Below are 10,126 nucleotides of genomic sequence, written 5' to 3' on the forward strand. Positions count from 1 at the left end.
GAGCCTGGCGGGTTACAGTCCATGGGATGGCAAAGAGTCGGACATGACTGGGCAACTAACACGAACTAACTAACTAACTCACTAACTGGAGGATTTAGGCAGATGAGGGAGTGACCAGCTGGTTTTGAAAGGGAAAGCTGGGACTTCCCTGGTGGTCCAGTGGTTAGGAGTTCGCCTGCCAATGCAGGGTACACAAGTTCCATCCCTGATATGGGAAGATTCCATAATGCGATGGAGCAATTAAGCCCATGAGCTGCAACCACCGAGGCGGCGTGCTGCAACGGCTGAAGCCCACACGCCTAGAGTCCGCGCTCCACAAGGGAAGCCACGGCGGTTAGAAACCCACACCAGCCGCAAAGAGAGAAAGCCAGCATTCAGCAGCAAAGACCCAGCACAGTCAAAAATAAATGAATGAATGAGCAAGTCATTTTTAAGAAGGGAGCAGCATGGAGAGGACAGGGAGAGAGACCTCTTACCATAGAACATGAGGGTGAATGCCACCGCAGGTCGGTGAGGTGTTCTTTCAGTTTTAACGATCACGATTTTCATATTACCAATAGGAAAGCTTGATGTCAGCGTGTGCAGCCGGTGAGTTCCCAGTGCTAGGTGCTTCCTGGGCTACCCTCTCCAGAGCCACCTTCTAGGAGGCCGGGAGAGCAGCAGGTCACCCCCAACCTCTGCGTCTCCCCCAGTCACTTCGAATTTTCTCCCTGTTTTTTGTCACTCCTGGACCGATGATGCCTCTGGCGAATGTGGATGTGTGATGCTGGGTTTTCTTCTCCTTGTGAAATTTGGAGGTGACTAAGTTGGCTTTCTCCTTTTAATCATCCTCTCACAAGCCGTGAAGAATTCCCAGAGGGCTTTTCTTCTAAAGACTCATCACCTAAATGGCATTAAATCAACAAAACTTAAATCCTGTTTAGATCAAAGCTATAGACACAAATCCAACCAAAAAAATCCTACAGAATTACAATTAAGATTGAATCTCTTTTTCTGTCTTATGTTTTCACTTCAATTACTATATGCACTTGTAGGCTCAAAAAGGAAATAGCTTTCCTCTTAAAGTTATCACTGCTGTTGTTGCCTCTCTTAAGTTCATATTAACTGCCCATTTCTTTTCCTGTTTATCTTTTTGAGCCTTTTCATAATTGTTTTGATATATAAAATTTACACGATCAGTTCAGTTCAGTTGCTTAGTTGTGTCCGGCTCTTTGCGACCCCGTGAACCGCAGCTCGCCAGGCCTCCCTGTCCATCACCAACTCCCGGAGTTCACTCAAATCCATGTCCATTGAGTCGGTGATGTCATCCAACCAGATAACAATCAATATAAATTACTGAAGCATTTTACTCTCACCACAGTAAAACCTGTTGTGTTTACACCTCACCCCACTGACACACTTCTATCTGTACAGTGCAAAAGGGGATATCACTTCTGTTTACATCTGAAGGCTTCTCTAGAAAGTAACCCGCATGCCAGGCCTGGCCTCGCAGGTGGGAGTTGTGGCCCAGTTTCTTTGTAGGATTACAGGGTAAACTTCTCCCCAGACTCCAAAGGGGCTGTTCACCTCTTGCTTGACTGTAGGGTGGCCTCAGTGACAGAATGTTGGCAAGTGAGAAGGAGCAATGTGAAGAACGAGGGATGGCATTGATTAGGTGGCCCATCCCTACTCTGGGGACTCAGACCCAGTGGGGCGGGTTCAGCAGCCAATTCACTATATGACCACAGGCCAAGACCTTTCTCTTTCTGGGAAAGGGCTACTTCTGATATTTCATTCTGGGTCAGCGTTCCTTCAGGCTTTTAACTTTTTTCTTTTATTTATTGATTTTGGCTGCACTAGGTCTTTACTTTGCACATGGACTTTGCCTAGTTGAGGTGAGTGGGAGCTACTCTTCGCTGTGGTGCACAGGCTTTTCCTTGCAGCAGCTTCTTTTGCTGCAGAGCAAGAAGGGGAAGCTGGCTTCAGTAGTTGTGGCATGCTGGCTTAGTTGCCCCGGGACAAGTGGAATCTTTCCGGACCAGGGATCAAACCCGTGTCCCCCGTGTTGGCAGGAAGATCCTTAACCATTGGACCACCAGGGAAGTCCTCCTTCAGGCTTTGTACTTGGAAAAATGTCCAATGTACAGAGAAGTTGCAAGAACAGTATGATGAACTGTCAGATTCACCAACTGTTATTATATGTTTTTTCCAGTAGTCGTGTATGGATGTGAGAGTTGGTCCAAAAGAAGCCTGATCGCCAGAGAATCGATGCTTTCAAATTGTGGTGCTGGAGAAGACTCTTGAGAGTCCCTTGGACTGCAAGGAGATCAAACCAGTCCACTCTAAAGGAAATCAACCCTGAATGTTCATTGGAAGGACTGATGCTGAAGCTGAAATTCCAATACTTTGGCCACTTGGTTCGAAGATCCGACTCAGTGGAAAAGATCCTGATGCTGAGAAAGATTGAGGGCAGGAAAAGAAAGGGGTGACAGATAAGATGGTTGGATGCCATCACTGACTCAATGGATATGAATTTGAGCGAACCCTGGGAGATAGTGTTGGACAGAGGAGCCTGGTTGTGCTACAGCTCACAGGGTCAAAAAGAGTTGGGCACAGCTTAGCAACTGAATGACAACAACAACATCATCTGACGTCTTCCTTCTTTCTTCCCTGTCTATCTGTTTGCTTTGGCTGAACCATGGAGAGTTAGCTGCAGACAAATGGCCCTTCACCTCTGAACCGTTCACCATGCTTCTCCCAAGAATGAGGCCATTCTCCTACATACCACTATGCAGGCATCAAATTCAGGGAATGTAACCCTGAAACAGCACAGATATCTTATCTCCAGTCTGCATTCCACTTGTCCCAGTTGCTCCATATTGTCCTTTCTAGCCATTGTTTTTTCTGGCCCAGGCTCTAACTGCAGGTCAGGCTTGGCAAGTTTACTTGGCAGGTGTCTTCAGTCTCCTTTAACCAGCGGACAGATTGGATCACAGGGCAGGTGATGGCTCTGTTGGCGCCTGCCTGGTCTCCCTATTGTAAAAGTAACTTTTCCTTTGATGCCGTGTGAATGTCCTAATTCCCAACAAACTTTCGTCCAATGGTTTTAGCATCCGTTGATGGTCTTTGTCTGAAACAATTCTCATCAAGGTGGTTTAATTGGTTTACAAGGTTGTCGTTTAGTCGCCATATCATGTCCGACTATTTTTGACCCCTTGGACTGTAGCCCACCAGGCTTCTCTGTCCATGGGATTCTCAGGCAAGAATACTGGAGTGGGTTGCCATTTCCTCCTCTAGGGGATCTTCCCTACCCACGGATCGAACCCACGACTCCTGCTTGGCAGATGGATTCTTGACCACTAAGCCACCTGGGAAGCCAGGTCTACAAGGTACTTTGCGCGGGGTGGAGGGGAAGACCTTTGTCTTAGTTATTCCTCAAGGCCCTTCAGTGAGTCAAAGAACAGAAACTCCCACAAGCCTGTTTGCCTTCAGGGTAGGCTGAGAATCCCCTGCTTACTCAAGTCTCAGATCCCTGGGAGAAGCGGGGGAACAGGGCAGAGAAACCAGGAGTTTCTTTTTGTATAGAAGGAACCTTTTATATAGGAGGAAACTAGGTCCAGAGAGAGGAGAGAAGTGGGAAGCTATGGAATAATTCCTCCCAAGGAGTCTCTGGGCTCCCGTCCATTCCATGGACCAGGGCGGGAGTCTGGAAAGGAGGCTTTCAGGCCAACTACGGGCCAGAGCATCAGGGTCCAGGATGGGACTATCCAACCCCTGCCAGCCCCCTTGGTCTCTGTTACCTATGTAGGACCTAGGTTGTCAGATTTGGCAAATAAAATTTCAGGATGCCCAGTTAGATTTGAATTTCAGTGACAGGATGAGTCATTTTTTGGTTCAAGTATTCCAAGATATTGCACTTATACATGAAGTGAAAGTCGCTGTCATGTCTGACTTGTTTGAGACCCCCGTGGAGCGCAGCCCACCAGGCTCCTCTGTCCATGGGATTCTCCAGGAAAGAATACTGGAGTGGGTTGCCATTTCCTCCTCCAGGGGATCTTCCCAACCCAGGGATCAAACCTGAGTCTCTTAAGTCTCCTGCATTGGCAGGTGGGTTCTTTACCACTAGCACCACCTGGGAATTCTTAAACATACCTATACATACCTATGCACTTAAACATACCTATATTAAAAAAAATTAAACTAAAACCTCAAGATGTCCAGGGTGTTTGGACTAACATTAGGGTTGCCAGGTAAAACATGGGACACAGTTCAAATTTAATTTCAGAGAAACAGTGAATAATTTTTTCACCTGGGTATGGGGAATTTAAAAAATGTATGGCCCATATGAGGGCTTCCCTGGTGGCTCAGAGGTTAAAGCATCTGCCTCCAATGCGGGAGACCAGGGTTCGATCCCTCGGTCAGGAAGATCCCCTGGAGAAGGAAATGGCAACCCACTCCAGTATTCTTGCCTGGAGAATCCCATGGACTGAGGAGCCTGGTGGGCTGCAGTCCACAGGGTCACAAAGAGTTGGACACGACTGAGTGACTTTACTTACTTACTTATGGCCCACATGGGACTTCCCATATGGTCCAGTGGTTAAAACTCCAGGCTTCCACTGCAGGGGGCATGGGTTGACCCCTGGATGGGGAAGTAAGGTTTCACATGCTGGGTGAAATGGCCACATAAAGAAATAAATAAATACTGTATGGCACTTAGAGCTGATTCACTTAGTTACACAGCAGAAACTAATACAACATTGTAAAGCAACAATACCTCAATTTAAAAAGAAAGAAAGAAAGAAAATCATCAGGAAGAAATCAGAGTCAAAAGCACTTTCAAGGAACCTCCCCAGCGGCCCAGTGATTAGGAATCTGCCTTGAAATGCAGGGAACGCAGGTTCAATCCCTGGTCGGGGAACTAAGATTCCACATGTTGTGAAGGAGCAAGCCTGCCTGCCACAGCTGCTCGGTCCACATGCTGCAATGAAAGATCCCACCTGCTGTAACTAAGACCCAAGAAAGCCAAATAAATTTATTTTCCTTTTTTTTTTTTTTTAAAAAAAAGCAGCACTTTCAAAAGGGGCAGAAGGTGATCTCATAAATTTTGGTAAAATAAATAAGTAAATTTTAAAAATGTATAGCACTTGTTACCACGTGTAGGAAATGAGGCAGGTAAAGTCAGTGGGGGCCTTGAATGCTGGGCTGAGCTGTGCTTCTGATAGTAGCTGACAGCTTTGAAAGAAAGGATGAAACCTTGGAGGTCCATTGCCAAACAGTTCTAGAAAGTTCTCTGACTATGGAGCATGGGCAAAGGGGAGCGAAACTAAAGTCCAGGGACCAGTCAGGGGAGACTGCAGTGGCTGGCGACATGCTGTGAGGCCCAGGCCAGTGGTCAGCAGATGCAGAGAACACTCAGGAGGCAGGACTGATGGGGCCTGGGGTCCCCCAGCTGGGGCGAGTAGGCAGGAGGCATCTGGCCTGGCATGCGAAGGGCGAAAGTTTCGGGGGGACTTTGGGAGGGGGCGGGGAAAGTCTGAGAGGCAGTAGAGACCAGAATCCGACGTTCAGAAGGAGGAGAGAGTGGCCCTGTGGCAGGGAAGGAGGGACACGGAGCTAGCGCAGGTGGTGGACGGTGGAGTGACTGCCCAGGAGGCATTTCTGCCCAAAGTGTTCCCCTGCCACGTTTCTGCTATTGGAGGAGCTGGCTGGACCTAAGGGCCCTGGGAGAGGAGGGCTGTGTCTCCTGGCTCCTGGAGGCGGGAGGGGGTGCAGCCAGAACCAGCCTCACCACCCGCCTATCTGCACTCAGAGCTGAGTGCCTGGAGAGACCGGTGAGATGATATGTTGGGAGCTGATGTTATTAATCCCCTTGTGCATTTCGCAATCCGAAGAGAACGTGCGGGCTCAGTCGCTCAGTCGTGTCCAACTCTTTGCCACCCCAGGGACTGTAGCTCCCCAGGCTCCTCTGTCCATGGAGAGAGTTTTTTGTTTTTTTTTTAAAGATGGAAGGAGCAGCAGGGACTGGAATCGCTTTTTAGCCAGTGACTGAGGCTTTACTGGTAGAATTAATCACCTGTTCAGGCTGCGAACGGGCTTCAGCAGGGAGGGGGTGCTGGGACTGGAAGGCGGCTCTGGTGTCACCAAGTCTGTCCTGCGGAGGCCTTTCTGGAAGCCACACAGTCTGCTCTGGTGCAGTCCCTGTGCCAGCGGAGCTGGAATGTTGATGCAACAGGAACTGGTGCCTGCATGTGCTGTAGCAACAGCGCCAAGTTCTCCAGAGGTATTCACAGCACAGGCCCTGCCAGCAGGGTCCCAAACCCCACGGAGCAGTGGCATCTGGTCAGCACTCCTGGACCAGCGAGGCTGAGAGTGAGTCATCAGGGCATCCTGTCTCCATCTTACAGAGGAGAGGCTGTGGCTCAGAGAGGGAAGAGCCTGGCCCGATGTCACAAAGCTGGCGAGGGTTGGGAATGGAGTTTGAACCCAAGTCTATTGGCTTCTGAAGCTCAGTTCTCCCCACAGCCTCCCATCCCTGGAATCAGGCATCTGTTTTCCTATTTCCTGCTGGTCTGAGCCACCTTCCAGAGAAGGGCAGAGACTGACTAGGGGTTGCAGGGTCTGTGTCACTTCCTCCAAAGCTTGCCTTCTCCAGATCAGAGATTTTCAAATCTTGACTCTTGCTGTGTGACCTTGGGCAAATTCCTCTCCCTTCTGGGCCTTACAGTTTTATCGGCTGTAAAGTGAGGGATTATCTAAAATCTAGTAGAATCCGATAGAGCAAAGGTTGCAAATTGTTGGCTGAAGGTCGGCATCCTGCCCACATAAGAGTCTGCTCTGGGTTTGAGCTTCATTTGAGTCAATTGCCAAGTTAGGATTTCTGGCTTCTTGTGACAAATCTGAGGCTCCTGCCACACCAGCTCCCAGCTGCAGGCCTTGCAGGTGCTGGGGTCACAACCTCTGGTGCAGCTGATTCCAAGATCCTTCCGAGGTGCTCCCACAGTGTAATTTCCATACTCTTTGCTTCCAGGGAACCGGGAGATGGGTTCTAGGCACGGCTCAGCTCCTAATCAGCTGTCTGATCTTGAGCCAGTCAGCAGCCCTCTCCAGGCCGTAACTGTAAACAGGGGTGACACACCCATCTCAGAAGTCTATGGGAAGGATGAATTGAGGTGTCAGGTGTCAACCTGCTTTACAAAACGAGTTCTATCGACAGGTGGAAACTAGAAGCATCATTACCTGAGTGCTTATGTTATGCTGAACACTAGGCTGAAGAATCCCAACTGAATGAGGCTTCGTCCCCTGAGAGACACAGAAGGACCGAGCTGAGAACAGTGGGGAGGAACCCTGGGTCTGGGTCTTTCACTTATGAGTGAAATCAAGGGAGACCTCATCAAGGAGGTGACATTGAGCTGCTGCCACCAGATTCATTCATTCATTTCTCATATCTTTTTTTGAGTGCGGGGAGCTATACTGTGTGGCTTACAGGATCTTAGTTCCCAATCAGAGATCGAACCCGTGCCTTCGGCAGCAAAAACGTGGAGCTTTTGGGCCACTGGACCACCAGGGAATTCCCTCATTCCCCGTACGTTTACTGTGTCCCTTCTCTGTTTCTGGCACTATTCTAGGTGCTGGAGCAGTGAACAAGACAGACAAAAGTGCCTTGGAAGAGCTGACATTGGGGGTAGGTGGAGAGTAAATAAAAAATAAGTTTTAAAGATAGACATGTGACTTCACTGGGAAAAGGAACAGCAGGCCAGAGTCACAGGGACACGGGTAGTAGCAGGAGAGTTGCTGTTTTATTTAGGAGCCAGGGAGGCCTTCCAGAGGTGATGCTATTAAAGCAGAGACCTGCAGGAATTCAACAAGCAAGCCCTGTGGATAAAGGGGGAAAGAGCATTCCACACAGTGAGAACAGCAAGTGCAAAGGCCCTGAGGCGGGAGGGTGCTTGGCTCCTTTAAGAAGCAGCAATGATGTCAGTTTGTTCCTTGACTGTGAGGCCACCTTTGATCACTTGCCCAGCCATGTCTACCAGGCTTCTCCCTATAAAGGTCTTTTTTCCCCCCTTCTTTGTATTTAATGTCATCCATGGAGTGGTCTTTTGAGACAGTGATTACATGAGTTGACTTAATCCTCGTAGCAGCCCTAAAGCAGTTTTAAAACGTATCTGTAAATTCTTTGACTTTCCATCCGTTGATAGATGGGAGTGTGTCCCCTCCCCTTGAATCTGGGTTCTGTGACTTCTTGACCAATCGAAGCTCCGGTGGGTGACATGCTGCCGTTTGGGTGGGGGCCAGACCATAAGAGACTGGTGGCTTCCACTTCCCGTCTCTTGGGATGCTTGCTCTTTTTTTAGATTCTTATCGCGGTACACTTGGTTTACAGCCTTGTGTTCGTTTCAGGTGCACAGCAAAGTGAATCTCTTATGCGTACACATACGTGCACTTTTTTTTAGATTCTTTTCCCGTATAGACTATTACAGAGTATTGAGTAGAGTTCCCTGTGTTATACAGTAGGTCCTGATTAATTATAAATTTTATATATAATCATGTGTTTCTGTCAATCCCAATCTTCCAATGTATCCCCCCTACCCCCGCCACCACCCCTCGGGAGCTAGCTCTTGAAACCCAGCCTCCCTGCTGTGAGGAAGCCCAAGCAGTCCATAGAGAGGACCTTGTGGAGAAGAACTGAGGTCTCTGACCCTCAGCTCAGCTGAGCTCCCCAGCCAACAGTCAATAGCGATTTGCCAATTTGCCAGCCGTGTGAGTGTGTCATCCCGGAAGCAGGACCTCCAGCCCCCGCCCCCAACCCCCGCTGACACCTGGGGAGCAGATGAGCCACCCGCCACAAGCCCTGCTCAAATTTCATATCCGTAAGCAAATTAAAAGACTATTGCTGTTGGGCTTCCCCGGTGGCTCAGCAGTAAAGACTCCAGTGCCAGTGCAGGAGACACGGGTTTGAACTCTGATCCGTGAAGATCCCATACGCTAAGCCCACAACTCCTGAAGCCTGTGCACCTACAGCCCACCATCAGAAGCAAGAGAAGCCATCGGCATGAGAAGCCTGGAGGCTGCAGTGAGGAGTAGCCCCTGCTTGCCGCGACTAGAGACTGACCAGACACAACAGCAAAGACCCAGCACAGCCAAATACAATCAGTCAGTAAATTAAAAAACCAAAGACCACTGTGATTTTGTGCAAACCAAGGGGGAAGGGGGCCAGCCCCCGGTGCCAGGCACTTTGCCTGTGTGGAGAGACAGGATCCGAGACGTCGATCGGGGCTCTGCTTTCTCTCATTTCCCCTGCATTTTTCTCCTTCCCTTTTCATGTGCTCACTGCTCCAGCAGAAAGGCTGGGAGAGCGGAAAGCCAGCAGTCTGGGCCAGGGGGAGGGTTCCTGGCATGCGCAGGGCTCCCTGAGGACACGTGGAGGAGGGAAGGCTCCCAGCCCTGCCTGGAGAGATGGACCCAGGGCTGCACCAAGAGGGGAGAGGCTAAGGGCCGAGGGGTCTGCGTCTAGCACTAGTGCTGGCCCGCGGGACGTCTTGTGTGAGTTAGGGAAAGGCACCTCTTTGGGAGAGGCCCCCACCTCGGCCCCACGCTGGGATCCAGGGCTTGGTGAGTGACCACACTGGGTGTCGAGCTGGGTGTCCACTCGCGCCTCTGCTGGGTTCCTGCACAACAAGACAAGATGGTTCTGACTGCACCTGCTTCCCGGTGGGCTATATTGCCATAGCACAGGGGTCCTCCCGGTGTACATGGGCCACTGGGGCCCAGGCAGTCTCCCAGAGAAGCCTCTGGGGCACACAGGGGTGGGGGAGAAGCAAAGAGCTGCTCGGTTTCAGCCCCGCATGCTGATTTGTGAAGACATGTGACTAGCAGAAGCCTCTGAGGACTGGTGACCGAGGCTAGCCCCACCCAATTCCTCATCTGAAACTTCCTCCCTCCCTTTCTTCCTTTCTTATCTTCTTTCAGATTGTTCAACCTTTGCTTACTGGGAGCTCTGTCAGTTAGTTGGTCTATGTCCCTTTAACACAGTATACGTGTGTCTATGTGTGTGAGCCTTTCCGAAGTTTCTGGCATTACAAAATGCTCCAGGCTCATTCTGCATAAGAAAGAAGAAATTCAGTGCTAAGTTGTGTCCAACTCTTGT

Source organism: Budorcas taxicolor, chromosome 5 (assembly GCF_023091745.1).
Source record: "Budorcas taxicolor isolate Tak-1 chromosome 5, Takin1.1, whole genome shotgun sequence".
Lineage (NCBI taxonomy): Eukaryota > Metazoa > Chordata > Mammalia > Artiodactyla > Bovidae > Budorcas > Budorcas taxicolor.